The sequence below is a fragment of the Strix uralensis genome, unplaced genomic scaffold, assembly GCF_047716275.1.
Source record: "Strix uralensis isolate ZFMK-TIS-50842 unplaced genomic scaffold, bStrUra1 scaffold_332, whole genome shotgun sequence".
In the NCBI taxonomy this organism is placed as follows: Eukaryota; Metazoa; Chordata; class Aves; order Strigiformes; family Strigidae; genus Strix; species Strix uralensis.
This window is the reverse complement of record NW_027436926.1, coordinates 36,453-52,852: the sequence shown is the minus strand read 5'-3', so window position 1 is coordinate 52,852 and position 16,400 is coordinate 36,453.

Below are 16,400 nucleotides of genomic sequence, written 5' to 3'. Positions count from 1 at the left end.
CCCAGTTTTCTGGGCCCCTTACATGAATGAGATCTTTGCTTTGAAACGTTACAGCATGACCACCAACCCTGAAAAGCGCTTGAGTTACCCGAGCTAACAGCCAATCTGCTCGCAGACATTACAGTCACATCCGCACCAGTATGTAAAATGCCTGTCAGTGCAACAGATTCTTCTGCTTTAGTGAGGTTACATTTTATCAGAGGTCGACCTTGTGTCGCTGTCTGAGCCCAAAATATTTGAGGAGTACCTGTTGATCCAAATCCTGAGTTACCCCAGGTTCTCGGCGTACTATTAGGGGGAGCCGCAGTAAGATAAACAAGCTGAGCAATTTGTGACCCTTTTGTTACTGAACACGGGGGTCCAGGGGCCCAGGCCATAATTCTGATTTCCCCTTCATAATCGGCATCTATGACCCCTGGTAAAATGAACAACACCTATAGGGTTGTAGATGATCTTCCCAGTAATAATGCACTCTTTTTTGTTTTTTTATTTTTTTTTTTTTTATTTCCCAACAGTCTATATACTCCTGTTAGTACCAAGGATACCGTGGTATCTAATGATGTTACTGACTTGGAGGCTGCCAGGTCCACGCCTGATCGGTATCAACTAAATTATTATAAACCACCACTGATTGCAATATTTGATTAGTGTCTTTTTGTTCACACTTGCACCTGGAGGTCCCCCTATCTTCTTCCAGCATTTGAAAATACAGCCTAGGGGACCCTTTTTGACTATTCCCCCACTCTGGCCACTTCCCGTCTCATCTACTTTACCTTAAAACACTACCCGATTAAGCTGACAATACCCCTGCAGGCAGATGGTACAAGGGTGCACTCTCCCCACAGAGCATGCACCTAAATTCAAGACAACAATTAACACAGAATTACTGCCTCCTGCTAGAGGAGATATTTCACCTGTGACACTTAAAACACTGAGCACAAACAAACAGGCAGCACCGATGACCCAGTGGGCGGGCACTAGGGCGCTCTGTACTAAGGAATGTTGACTGGTCCTGCACTACCCCCCACTGGTACAGAGTCTGCCCTGCACTGCGTTCCTCTGCAGCCACTTCCCTCACGGGATAACGGAACTGCGGGTCAGAGAACTCCGCACTCTGCAGCTGCAGCTGGGCTGCGTCTCACGCACACAAAACAATCACACAACCACACAAAGAGGCCCCTTACACTTATTACTCACACAACATAACGTGACAAATACGACAAACATCAAAACACCGTTAAGAATATATAAAGCCATTGCTAGTTGATTATGTGGTGCGTCCAGAAAATTCCCCCTCCTTTGTTTTAAAATCAAGGCCTTTAGTGTACTGACCATCAGAAAGGTTTAAAGTTAGTCCTTTTAGAATGGACAAGGGACTCTGCATCCCAGTGTCAGCACCTTCTGTAAAAACTGCCGCTTTTGGTGTTTGGGGGAGGCGGGACGGACGATCGCGAGGTGCCAGATGGCCGCAGGCAGTCGCTCCGCGGCGGGGGGGCTCGGGGAGGCCCGGGACTGCCGCCACCAACTCCGTGCTTTAAGAGTGTCCGAAATCAACTTCCAAGTGGTCGCTAGCTTACTGGCATGCTGTTCCCCCTTGGAAATGGCATCCCACAACTGTTCACCTATTTCAGCCCATTTTGCTGGTTCAAAGGCTGTGAGGGTATCGGCAGGATAGCCGTGGTTTCTGCACCATTTAAGTAACCTTCGTACAGAAGTTTCGTTATAAGTTATCCCTCTCATAGAGAGTATATGCAGCAGGAGTCTGACAGTGGCCGTCTCCTCTGCAGACTTGTTCTGCCCCATGCTGCCCCTGATTGATCACCTCTCCCAGGTGAGTTTTCCGTCGATCGACTGTTCTCCCTGTCATACTGATCTCCCTGATCAGACTGACCTCCCTGTCACAGTCCCGCTGCAGACAGTACCTCCAATCGGGGATTCTCCCGCGGCGTCTTCCGCGTTCCGTCCTGGGATATCGGGATCACCATTTGTTGCGGGAGGATATCGGACCTGCACAACTCTATGAGAGTTATAACCAGCAAAGCCGTTTATTTTTCCAATAGTACGTACTTCTGCTCTCACCAAAGCTCTTACTTCATAATTAGCAAATCAGCAATTAGACAGCAATCAACCTTTTCTCCTACCAGCATCAGACCCCTCTAACACGCGCTGTGCAGACCAATCACCCTCTCGTTCACGCGCTGTTCATGCGGCGGTAACTTCTCACAGCTCAGCACTTTCCCACAGCTCAGTGTTGCAGCTCTCCGTTGTTTTTCCCTGACACCTTGGCACAGCTCAGCAGTTTCTTATCTTTCTCCCAAGGCTGTTTCTCATCAAAACCCTTGCTGTTTCTCAGAGGCTGTGCAGGGCTGACAGGCCGATGCCTCCCACATCTCCCCGTTCTTTGTTTTACAGCTGCACCTGCAAGACTTGTTTCAGAGCTTTATCAATTAAGGTTTAGAAAAACTTCAAAAAACACAGTATACCTAAAAGAATTCTGCAAAAGGCTAAAAACAAAACAGCAGTTACAGTTACTAGTTGAAAAGAGTAGGACAGTCTTTGACTAAGTATTACAAAATAAGGAAGATGCAGAATAGCACACTTACTTAATGGCGTACTAACATTCAGATGCGCAATCACTGGGGAACCCTGGATGCAGCGAGAATTTAGAGTGCCCTTCCTCGCAAACCGGAAATCCTACGCAATGCGTCCATCCGTAGGTGAGGCATCCAACATTGCCGCAAGCAGGTCCAGCCTCCAAATCAACAGGCCAAAATAACTGGCAATTTTCTTTGAGCAGAAACATCTGATCTCATCCTCCTGTTGGGTTCCACCCAGAGCCTGGCCACCACTCAGCGGGGAAACCAAGGGAGTTTCTAATAAGGTTAAACACTTGAGTTCTTAATTCTCAATATTGCTAAACAAAGAAAGTTGAATACACACATTCTTATAGCATTTCATCCTTATTAATAACTACATTTTGTCTAAGCTACATCTTTCACTAGTGACTAGCAAGCCTATATATGTCATTAAGGAGTTGCAATTACTGTTATCATTTTCTCTTAAAAGAGTTGGCAACTGCAGTGTGATTAAGGACAGAGATAGTGTATTTTGTCCTATTGCAGCAGCAAGCATTACCCATCCATTCTGCTTAAATGATCAGTCGAAGAGACCACAGACTGTCGGCACAGGGGCATCCACAGCACCCACAGCTGGCTCCTCAGTGTCCACCAAAAGCTGCCTCTCACACTTCAGGTATGGTCGCACGCACCTTGCCGGTAACCACCGGGGACCGTGACCTGTGGAGACACAAGCATAACCTCTTCCCCAGGTTATTAAAGGATCTGGTCCTTCCCAGTTACCACTCTCCAGGTTTTTTGCTAACACTTGAGTCTTGCCCTGGACTTCTTGTTGATCTGGTATCTGCGACGAGAAGTGACGCAATATTGGTGGCACCTGTGAGACAGGGGAAATGTTTAAAAAGTTCATGGCATATAATGCCTTATTTAGCCTTTCGTGAGGTGTAGATTGATACCCTCCATCTCCCCCTTCTTGTTGTTGCAATAGATGCTTTAACGTGCCATGCGTACGCTCCACAATGGCCTGTCCGGTCGGTGAGTGGGGAATGCCGGGCAGATGCTTGACTGCCCACTGTATGGCAGGACGCAGACACTGCTCCAGAAAAGGTATCAACAGACACAGGTACATATTTTAACGTTTCAAATGCAGCAAAGAGAGTGACATCAGATTGCCATAATTCTGAGGTGAGTCCCCGAGGGTTGACACCACTAGCTGTTGAAGAGAGGGAGTCCTTCTGGCATTCAGGGCAAGTGGCAGTGATGTCTTTAGCCTGATGCCTTGATAAAGAAAACTGGTTTTGTATGGCCGGGCACACATTGCGATGCTTGTGTTTCTGACATGGCGTTAGCTACACGGTGGAGATCTTGTTTCGTTTTCTCTGAAAGTCCTCTGGGTGATGTCAGTGAAGGATTCCTCACAAAATATCAAACAAGCTATGCAGATCATCATTAGTTAGGCCCAACAACGGCTGTATCCAATTTATGGCTCCCAACAGTTTCTGTAAATCATTTAAAGTCTTAACATCAGTTTTAAGTTTAAGGTGTTGGGGGACAATGGTCTGTTCACAAATTCTCCACCCCAGGTACTGCCACGGTGACGATCTCTGTACCTTTTCAGGTGCTATTTGTCACCCTATTTAAGATACTGAGTCTTTGGTTAAAGCAAGAGCCTTTTCCATCATCTCCTGTGTTTCTGCTGCTATGAGGATGTCATCCATATAATGATCTATAACAGCCTGGGGGACCTGCGTTCTAACAGGGCTCAAAGCCTTTGCAACAAACCACTGACACATCGTGGGACTATTTTTTATGCCTTATGGTAAAACAACCCAGTGGTACCGTCTTGCAGGTTCACTAACATTAATACTGGGAACAGAGAAGGCAAATTTAGGTGCATCATCTGGATGCAAGGGAATGGTAAAAAAAATCAATCCTTTAGATCAATTATTACAAGACCAGTTTCGGGGAATCCTTGTTGGGGAGGGCATTCCTGACTGTAACGTACCCATATCCTCCATGGCATCATTAATGCGTCGGAGATCATGTAAAAGTCACCATTTACCACTTTTCTTTAAAATAACAAACACCAGGGAGTTCCAAGGACTGGTGGTAGGTTCGAGATGTCCTGCACTTAACTGTTCTTGAACTAAATCATTAAGGTGACACAACTTCTCCATTGGCGAGGGCCACTGACCCACCCACACAGGTGATTCTGTTTTCCAGGTTAGTTTCAGGGTGGGTTTAGGGGTGGGTTGTGCTGCAGTGGCGATTAAGACAAATTTGATCCAATTTGAGTTCCCCATCGAGCCATACAGTCACGACCCCATGATGTAGCAGGGGTTTCCAATATAAATGGATGAATATTTGCTACCCAGTTTTCTGGGCCCCTTACATGAATGAGATCTTTGCTTTGAAACGTTACAGCATGACCACCAACCCTGAAAAGCGCTTGAGTTACCCGAGCTAACAGCCAATCTGCTCGCAGACATTACAGTCACATCCGCACCAGTATGTAAAATGCCTGTCAGTGCAACAGATTCTTCTGCTTTAGTGAGGTTACATTTTATCAGAGGTCGACCTTGTGTCGCTGTCTGAGCCCAAAATATTTGAGGAGTACCTGTTGATCCAAATCCTGAGTTACCCCAGGTTCTCGGCGTACTATTAGGGGGAGCCGCAGTAAGATAAACAAGCTGAGCAATTTGTGACCCTTTTGTTACTGAACACGGGGGTCCAGGGGCCCAGGCCATAATTCTGATTTCCCCTTCATAATCGGCATCTATGACCCCTGGTAAAATGAACAACACCTATAGGGTTGTAGATGATCTTCCCAGTAATAATGCACTCTTTTTTGTTTTTTTATTTTTTTTTTTTTTATTTCCCAACAGTCTATATACTCCTGTTAGTACCAAGGATACCGTGGTATCTAATGATGTTACTGACTTGGAGGCTGCCAGGTCCACGCCTGATCGGTATCAACTAAATTATTATAAACCACCACTGATTGCAATATTTGATTAGTGTCTTTTTGTTCACACTTGCACCTGGAGGTCCCCCTATCTTCTTCCAGCATTTGAAAATACAGCCTAGGGGACCCTTTTTGACTATTCCCCCACTCTGGCCACTTCCCGTCTCATCTACTTTACCTTAAAACACTACCCGATTAAGCTGACAATACCCCTGCAGGCAGATGGTACAAGGGTGCACTCTCCCCACAGAGCATGCACCTAAATTCAAGACAACAATTAACACAGAATTACTGCCTCCTGCTAGAGGAGATATTTCACCTGTGACACTTAAAACACTGAGCACAAACAAACAGGCAGCACCGATGACCCAGTGGGCGGGCACTAGGGCGCTCTGTACTAAGGAATGTTGACTGGTCCTGCACTACCCCCCACTGGTACAGAGTCTGCCCTGCACTGCGTTCCTCTGCAGCCACTTCCCTCACGGGATAACGGAACTGCGGGTCAGAGAACTCCGCACTCTGCAGCTGCAGCTGGGCTGCGTCTCACGCACACAAAACAATCACACAACCACACAAAGAGGCCCCTTACACTTATTACTCACACAACATAACGTGACAAATACGACAAACATCAAAACACCGTTAAGAATATATAAAGCCATTGCTAGTTGATTATGTGGTGCGTCCAGAAAATTCCCCCTCCTTTGTTTTAAAATCAAGGCCTTTAGTGTACTGACCATCAGAAAGGTTTAAAGTTAGTCCTTTTAGAATGGACAAGGGACTCTGCATCCCAGTGTCAGCACCTTCTGTAAAAACTGCCGCTTTTGGTGTTTGGGGGAGGCGGGACGGACGATCGCGAGGTGCCAGATGGCCGCAGGCAGTCGCTCCGCGGCGGGGGGGCTCGGGGAGGCCCGGGACTGCCGCCACCAACTCCGTGCTTTAAGAGTGTCCGAAATCAACTTCCAAGTGGTCGCTAGCTTACTGGCATGCTGTTCCCCCTTGGAAATGGCATCCCACAACTGTTCACCTATTTCAGCCCATTTTGCTGGTTCAAAGGCTGTGAGGGTATCGGCAGGATAGCCGTGGTTTCTGCACCATTTAAGTAACCTTCGTACAGAAGTTTCGTTATAAGTTATCCCTCTCATAGAGAGTATATGCAGCAGGAGTCTGACAGTGGCCGTCTCCTCTGCAGACTTGTTCTGCCCCATGCTGCCCCTGATTGATCACCTCTCCCAGGTGAGTTTTCCGTCGATCGACTGTTCTCCCTGTCATACTGATCTCCCTGATCAGACTGACCTCCCTGTCACAGTCCCGCTGCAGACAGTACCTCCAATCGGGGATTCTCCCACGGCGTCTTCCGCGTTCCGTCCTGGGATATCGGGATCACCATTTGTTGCGGGAGGATATCGGACCTGCACAACTCTATGAGAGTTATAACCAGCAAAGCCGTTTATTTTTCCAATAGTACGTACTTCTGCTCTCACCAAAGCTCTTACTTCATAATTAGCAAATCAGCAATTAGACAGCAATCAACCTTTTCTCCTACCAGCATCAGACCCCTCTAACACGCGCTGTGCAGACCAATCACCCTCTCGTTCACGCGCTGTTCATGCGGCGGTAACTTCTCACAGCTCAGCACTTTCCCACAGCTCAGTGTTGCAGCTCTCCGTTGTTTTTCCCTGACACCTTGGCACAGCTCAGCAGTTTCTTATCTTTCTCCCAAGGCTGTTTCTCATCAAAACCCTTGCTGTTTCTCAGAGGCTGTGCAGGGCTGACAGGCCGATGCCTCCCACATCTCCCCGTTCTTTGTTTTACAGCTGCACCTGCAAGACTTGTTTCAGAGCTTTATCAATTAAGGTTTAGAAAAACTTCAAAAAACACAGTATACCTAAAAGAATTCTGCAAAAGGCTAAAAACAAAACAGCAGTTACAGTTACTAGTTGAAAAGAGTAGGACAGTCTTTGACTAAGTATTACAAAATAAGGAAGATGCAGAATAGCACACTTACTTAATGGCGTACTAACATTCAGATGCGCAATCACTGGGGAACCCTGGATGCAGCGAGAATTTAGAGTGCCCTTCCTCGCAAACCGGAAATCCTACGCAATGCGTCCATCCGTAGGTGAGGCATCCAACATTGCCGCAAGCAGGTCCAGCCTCCAAATCAACAGGCCAAAATAACTGGCAATTTTCTTTGAGCAGAAACATCTGATCTCATCCTCCTGTTGGGTTCCACCCAGAGCCTGGCCACCACTCAGCGGGGAAACCAAGGGAGTTTCTAATAAGGTTAAACACTTGAGTTCTTAATTCTCAATATTGCTAAACAAAGAAAGTTGAATACACACATTCTTATAGCATTTCATCCTTATTAATAACTACATTTTGTCTAAGCTACATCTTTCACTAGTGACTAGCAAGCCTATATATGTCATTAAGGAGTTGCAATTACTGTTATCATTTTCTCTTAAAAGAGTTGGCAACTGCAGTGTGATTAAGGACAGAGATAGTGTATTTTGTCCTATTGCAGCAGCAAGCATTACCCATCCATTCTGCTTAAATGATCAGTCGAAGAGACCACAGACTGTCGGCACAGGGGCATCCACAGCACCCACAGCTGGCTCCTCAGTGTCCACCAAAAGCTGCCTCTCACACTTCAGGTATGGTCGCACGCACCTTGCCGGTAACCACCGGGGACCGTGACCTGTGGAGACACAAGCATAACCTCTTCCCCAGGTTATTAAAGGATCTGGTCCTTCCCAGTTACCACTCTCCAGGTTTTTTGCTAACACTTGAGTCTTGCCCTGGACTTCTTGTTGATCTGGTATCTGCGACGAGAAGTGACGCAATATTGGTGGCACCTGTGAGACAGGGGAAATGTTTAAAAAGTTCATGGCATATAATGCCTTATTTAGCCTTTCGTGAGGTGTAGATTGATACCCTCCATCTCCCCCTTCTTGTTGTTGCAATAGATGCTTTAACGTGCCATGCGTACGCTCCACAATGGCCTGTCCGGTCGGTGAGTGGGGAATGCCGGGCAGATGCTTGACTGCCCACTGTATGGCAGGACGCAAACACTGCTCCAGAAAAGGTATCAACAGACACAGGTACATATTTTAACGTTTCAAATGCAGCAAAGAGAGTGACATCAGATTGCCATAATTCTGAGGTGAGTCCCCGAGGGTTGACACCACTAGCTGTTGAAGAGAGGGAGTCCTTCTGGCATTCAGGGCAAGTGGCAGTGATGTCTTTAGCCTGATGCCTTGATAAAGAAAACTGGTTTTGTATGGCCGGGCACACATTGCGATGCTTGTGTTTCTGACATGGCGTTAGCTACACGGTGGAGATCTTGTTTCGTTTTCTCTGAAAGTCCTCTGGGTGATGTCAGTGAAGGATTCCTCACAAAATATCAAACAAGCTATGCAGATCATCATTAGTTAGGCCCAACAACGGCTGTATCCAATTTATGGCTCCCAACAGTTTCTGTAAATCATTTAAAGTCTTAACATCAGTTTTAAGTTTAAGGTGTTGGGGGACAATGGTCTGTTCACAAATTCTCCACCCCAGGTACTGCCACGGTGACGATCTCTGTACCTTTTCAGGTGCTATTTGTCACCCTATTTAAGATACTGAGTCTTTGGTTAAAGCAAGAGCCTTTTCCATCATCTCCTGTGTTTCTGCTGCTATGAGGATGTCATCCATATAATGATCTATAACAGCCTGGGGGACCTGCGTTCTAACAGGGCTCAAAGCCTTTGCAACAAACCACTGACACATCGTGGGACTATTTTTTATGCCTTATGGTAAAACAACCCAGTGGTACCGTCTTGCAGGTTCACTAACATTAATACTGGGAACAGAGAAGGCAAATTTAGGTGCATCATCTGGATGCAAGGGAATGGTAAAAAAAATCAATCCTTTAGATCAATTATTACAAGACCAGTTTCGGGGAATCCTTGTTGGGGAGGGCATTCCTGACTGTAACGTACCCATATCCTCCATGGCATCATTAATGCGTCGGAGATCATGTAAAAGTCACCATTTACCACTTTTCTTTAAAATAACAAACACCAGGGAGTTCCAAGGACTGGTGGTAGGTTCGAGATGTCCTGCACTTAACTGTTCTTGAACTAAATCATTAAGGTGACACAACTTCTCCATTGGCGAGGGCCACTGACCCACCCACACAGGTGATTCTGTTTTCCAGGTTAGTTTCAGGGTGGGTTTAGGGGTGGGTTGTGCTGCAGTGGCGATTAAGACAAATTTGATCCAATTTGAGTTCCCCATCGAGCCATACAGTCACAACCCCATGATGTAGCAGGGGTTTCCAATATAAATGGATGAATATTTGCTACCCAGTTTTCTGGGCCCCTTACATGAATGAGATCTTTGCTTTGAAACGTTACAGCATGACCACCAACCCTGAAAAGCGCTTGAGTTACCCGAGCTAACAGCCAATCTGCTCGCAGACATTACAGTCACATCCGCACCAGTATGTAAAATGCCTGTCAGTGCAACAGATTCTTCTGCTTTAGTGAGGTTACATTTTATCAGAGGTCGACCTTGTGTCGCTGTCTGAGCCCAAAATATTTGAGGAGTACCTGTTGATCCAAATCCTGAGTTACCCCAGGTTCTCGGCGTACTATTAGGGGGAGCCGCAGTAAGATAAACAAGCTGAGCAATTTGTGACCCTTTTGTTACTGAACACGGGGGTCCAGGGGCCCAGGCCATAATTCTGATTTCCCCTTCATAATCGGCATCTATGACCCCTGGTAAAATGAACAACACCTATAGGGTTGTAGATGATCTTCCCAGTAATAATGCACTCTTTTTTGTTTTTTTATTTTTTTTTTTTTTATTTCCCAACAGTCTATATACTCCTGTTAGTACCAAGGATACCGTGGTATCTAATGATGTTACTGACTTGGAGGCTGCCAGGTCCACGCCTGATCGGTATCAACTAAATTATTATAAACCACCACTGATTGCAATATTTGATTAGTGTCTTTTTGTTCACACTTGCACCTGGAGGTCCCCCTATCTTCTTCCAGCATTTGAAAATACAGCCTAGGGGACCCTTTTTGACTATTCCCCCACTCTGGCCACTTCCCGTCTCATCTACTTTACCTTAAAACACTACCCGATTAAGCTGACAATACCCCTGCAGGCAGATGGTACAAGGGTGCACTCTCCCCACAGAGCATGCACCTAAATTCAAGACAACAATTAACACAGAATTACTGCCTCCTGCTAGAGGAGATATTTCACCTGTGACACTTAAAACACTGAGCACAAACAAACAGGCAGCACCGATGACCCAGTGGGCGGGCACTAGGGTGCTCTGTACTAAGGAATGTTGACTGGTCCTGCACTACCCCCCACTGGTACAGAGTCTGCCCTGCACTGCGTTCCTCTGCAGCCACTTCCCTCACGGGATAACGGAACTGCGGGTAGAGAACTCCGCACTCTGCAGCTGCAGCTGGGCTGCGTCTCACACACACAAAACAATCACACAACCACACAAAGAGGCCCCTTACACTTATTACTCACACAACATAACATGACAAATACGACAAACATCAAAACACCGTTAAGAATATATAAAGCCATTGCTAGTTGATTATGTGGTGCGTCCAGAAAATTCCCCCTTCTTTGTTTTAAAATCAAGGCCTTTAGTGTACTGACCATCAGAAAGGTTTAAAGTTAGTCCTTTTAGAATGGACAAGGGACTCTGCATCACAGTGTCAGCACCTTCTGTAAAAACTGCCGCTTTTGGTGTTTGGGGGAGGCGGGACGGACGATCGCGAGGTGCCAGATGGCCGCAGGCAGTCGCTCCGCGGCGGGGGGGCTCGGGGAGGCCCGGGACTGCCGCCACCAACTCCGTGCTTTAAGAGTGTCCGAAATCAACTTCCAAGTGGTCGCTAGCTTACTGGCATGCTGTTCCCCCTTGGAAATGGCATCCCACAACTGTTCACCTATTTCAGCCCATTTTGCTGGTTCAAAGGCTGTGAGGGTATCGGCAGGATAGCCGTGGTTTCTGCACCATTTAAGTAACCTTCGTACAGAAGTTTCGTTATAAGTTATCCCTCTCATAGAGAGTATATGCAGCAGGAGTCTGACAGTGGCCGTCTCCTCTGCAGACTTGTTCTGCCCCATGCTGCCCCTGATTGATCACCTCTCCCAGGTGAGTTTTCCGTCGATCGACTGTTCTCCCTGTCATACTGATCTCCCTGATCAGACTGACCTCCCTGTCACAGTCCCGCTGCAGACAGTACCTCCAATCAGGGATCCTCCCGCGGCGTCTTCCGCGTTCCGTCCTGGGATATCGGGATCACCATTTGTTGCGGGAGGATATCGGACCTGCACAACTCTATGAGAGTTATAACCAGCAAAGCCGTTTATTTTTCCAATAGTACGTACTTCTGCTCTCACCAAAGCTCTTACTTCATAATTAGCAAATCAGCAATTAGACAGCTCTCAACCTTTTCTCCTACCAGCATCAGACCCCTCTAACACGCGCTGTGCAGACCAATCACCCTCTCGTTCACGCGCTGTTCACGCGGCGGTAACTTCTCACAGCTCAGCACTTTCCCACAGCTCAGTGTTGCAGCTCTCCGTTGTTTTCCTCTGACACCTTGGCACAGCTCAGCAGTCTCTTATCTTTCTCCCAAGGTCTGTTTCTCATCAAAGCCTGGCTGTTTCTCAGGGGCTGTGCAAGACTGACAGGCCGATGCCTCCCACACGCGACCCCCTCAAAAACCTCCACTCCGGACCCTCCTGGGTCTCGTGCAAAAATCTGCACAACTGTTCTGAGGATCCCCTCTGAGCAGGGACGGCACAAAGCCTTTTCCACACACCTCCCTCACCTCGCTGTGCTTTCCCTTTACATCTCTACTGGCTGTTTTGCTTTTCTCAAGAATCGGAATCATCATTTTTGTTATCATGATCATGGTCACAATCTAGATCATGGTCATTATTGCTGCCATTACCATTTTGTGATAATTGGTGGTTATTATATTCCTACAGGAGTGTTTCTATTCAAATCACTTCTACTGAGGCATGAACCTGCTCTGTCCTGTGGCAGCTGCACCCACCCCGACGAAGGTGGCGCTTTCCGACCATTAGCACACAGTTGCTGCTGGTTCTTCTTGTCGACCCCTTCTCCTCGGATCTCTACGGTAACTGTGACCCTCAGCCAACAAGAGCTGATATTGGCCACAGACTGGATTCAGCTTGGCTATAGATGGAGTCCCACTGGGGAGCCCTTTTGAGCCAGTCCTTTTTGGAGCAGCACAGCTGCAGTCAAGGACTCTTCCCTTGGGTCGGAACATTGCCCAGGGAAACTCCTCGAGGCTGAGAGCCCTCACTGTTCAGGGGAGCAAGTTTGCATTTTGGATTATTGTAAAATCCTAGGAATTCCCTGAACTGCCTCTGCAGTAAGAGTTTCTCTCTCACAGACATCTGGATCTGTAGTTTATTAATGATTGTGGGAGTGATAACAGGTTTTTTTTTCTCCAGATAAATTTTATTTTGAGTATTTGTCTTGTTTATTTTGAGACCTGGAGTCCATATAAATGTACATCTAACTTTGGGTCAGAGCTGACTCTCTCATAGGATGTCTGTTACAAAATGGCATCTCCTCAATGCGCTGCCTGAAGGGTGAACTCTTCCAAAGCTGCTGTCGAGAATAGGCAGAAGCAACTGCACCCCAGATGTGTCTGTTGCTCCACAGATTCAGAAGCAAAGAGGTCAGTATCAGAGTGTGATCTGTTAGAGATCGAGGATTGGACCAGCTGCCTCCCTGTGCCTTTGCCCCCATGTCCTTCAGGCCAGGTCCTTGGCTGTGCCACTCAAGGAGAAAAGGCTCCCACAGGAAAGGGCTCCTGCTGCCAGTGCACCCTGGCTGGGCCTGGGAGGGGTCCTGGCAGCAGAATGACGAGCCCATGTGCGGAGCCAGGCCATCCCTACATGCTGCCTCTGGGTGCCGAGGCAGCAGCCCTCCCTTGCGAAGGGACCCCCACGCGCACAGAGCTGGTGTGGGAGTCTTTGGGCTATGCTGTGCCCCTGTGCACGAGCCGTGGAGTCTGCAGAGCCTGGCCCTGGGGCACTGAGCCCTGGTGTGAAGCAAAGCTGCCATGGCAGGGACTGCCTGCATCTCAGGCACTTTTCCATACAGCTCTGGTCGCCCACCATCCTGCCCATGGGGTCTGTGGAGAAGGGGGCAGCTGACAGGCTGGCGAGGAGGCCGTGCTGTCTGTCCTCCCACTCGGTGCCCCGCTCTCCCACATCCTCATGGCTGTGCTGCTGAGCCCTGCCTGCCAGGACCTTGCCCTCGTAACCCCTGTGCTGCCTGTCCAGAAGCCAGAGGGGAGGCTGGTGTTCAAGGAGAGGGCTTTCACCCACACAGTCGGTTGCTGCTTTACAAAAAGGAAAAGGTGCGTTTTTCACGCAGGTAAGGAAACTGCTCTTCCTGCTGCTGTACAGCATGGAGCAGCTGTGGTGTTCTGACAGCAACACCAGTGTGGCAGCCCTGCCTGTACTCAGCAACATGCTCCACTGCCTAGAGGGGAATACACCCAGTTTCCTTGCTCCGACACTGTCTGACAAGCTCCAGCCGCTCTGTGATGATGTGAGGCTGCTGGGAGAGCCTGGTGTCCCATCAGCAGGGCCGCGGGGTGTGCGCGTAGCCCTGTCTCCTGCCCATGCCCACTGTCCTGGGCACTCGTGCCTCCCACCGCAGCACCTGTGCTCTGCTGGGGGATGTTGTGTCCCAGAGTCCCCAGATCACGTCCCTGTGCTGAAGCAGCTCCATCGCTGCCCTCAGCTGCTCGGTGCCACTTTCCCCCTGCAGTACTCGCTGTGCCCAGGGGCTGAGAGGAACAGAGAGCCAGGAGTGGGCCCAGGAGAGGAGAGGCTGTGGCCCATGGCTGCCCCTTTCTGTTCCCTCATCCTGCCTGGGGGCTCTAGGGAAGCCCGTCCCCACAGATGGGATAAGCGAGAGAGGCCAGGGAAGCCTGTCTTGCTGCTGCAGGAGAGTCCCCTGGCTTGACCTCCTCGCCATGGGGGGCAGGGGCAGGATCAAGCCTCACGCTGGTGTGTCCCATCCGCATGCTGAGCCTTACAGATGCACACCCTGCCCTGGTAGTGACCCCTGGCCCTCCATAGTCACTGCAGGGTCTCCCCTCTGGCCCACAGACTCAGGGACCCCAGCCCCCTCATGGGACCTGCGTGCCCAGCGCAGCCCCTGGGCAAACCTGCAGGCCACAGCTTGCTCACTGTGGAGTAGGGCTGCCTGGGGCCATTCTGCAGGGGCTGCAGGTCTGCCCGCAGCTGCTTGAGGCAGAGACTCAAGGGTGTCCATGCCTATGTCAGCCAGGCTGGCCCCTTGCTCACCTGTGAGCTTGGGGCAGCTGGGGTTGATCTTCTCTCTTCCTCCTGCCAGGAGTCGAACCCTGTACGGGAGCTCTCAATCCATCTCTTTCAAGATGCGATGGAGTTTGTGGTGGGCAGCAAAGAAAAGATGAAGCAGGAAGTGTGTGAGAGCCTGCTCCCACTGTTGTTCCACCTGCACGAGCAAGACAAGTGCGTGGCTGAGGTCGGGATTCCCAACACACTGACCAGTCCTCTAGGGAGGGCGGCGCTGGCACCCCTTGGGTGTGCCTGAGCACCAGGGGCAAGGACTGCTGACATCCGAACCCTTTGAATGTGTGTTACATTGAGACCCAGATTGCTGAGTCCCTGAGGACCAGGCGGAGCCCCCCTCCATGTCTGCAGTGCACCCACTGCTGCCTTTCTCCCCCTGCCATGCCTCCAGTTGCCCTGAAGGACAGGGATGTGGATCCTTCCTCACCCTACCCCCTCCACACAGCCCTATACTAGCACAGTCATGGAAAGGATGTGGCCGCCCTGCAGCTGGCAGGGGCCGAGACATTTCCCAGACCTGCCCTGACTGGTCCCACAGGGCTCAGCAGCAGTCCAGGGCCACCAAGGACCAAATGTTCAAGTCCTGATGGGCTTCCAGCGCACCTCAGAGCACCCCCAGCCTGGGGAGAAAAGATTTGGGAGGGAGACTGTCAGATGTAGTCAGAAGAGGGGCCTGGCCCTGTCTTCTGGGTACTGGGCACTGAAGCTCAAACGAGTGGGACAGGGAGCTGCGGGTGTGTTGGGAGTCCTCATATCCATCGCTTGTGGCTGAGTCCTGCCCTGGCACCTCGGTGACTGCAGCACTTCAGCCTCTTCCCAGCCTTGGCAACAGCTCAGAAACATTTGGGGCTCTCTGTACCACTGCCCCAGCAGCATGAGGTCCCGAGGTTGTAGCTGCCCTCTTCTCCTTCCAGGGTGTGGAACCCAGTTGCAGTGTCAGTCCCCAGTTGCTGCATCTTCCCCACTTGGGCTGGGACAGCCTCTGAGCTCTGCCAAGGTGAGGGCGGGGGTGTAGGCTCTTCTGCCCTGGGGGATGGTGGCATCTCTGCTGCTTGGCAGGCTTATCAGTGGGCCCTCCTCAGCGCTGCATGGTTCCTGAAGTGGGGGCAGATTGCAAACCTAGCTGAGACAGTGCAGGTGTGCAGGATTGGGAAGCACCTGGTGAGCAGAGTCCCAACGCCCCCAGGATCCAGCCTGGGTGAGATCTGCCCCGTTCCCAGCATACGGGATGGAGGGATGTGACCCCCTACTGCTGCAGCCCAGAGCCCCTGGCTGGGTGCTCCACACCCGCTGCCTTTCCTCTAGCCCTGGCCAGCTCTGCTCCAGGCTCCTCACCCTTTGCTCCCTGCTGGGGACTTGAAGGGGACCCTGCCACCAGGATGGCAGCACCACATCCTCTGGGAGCACTCTGCTCCCTCTGAACCTCAACATCACACGTC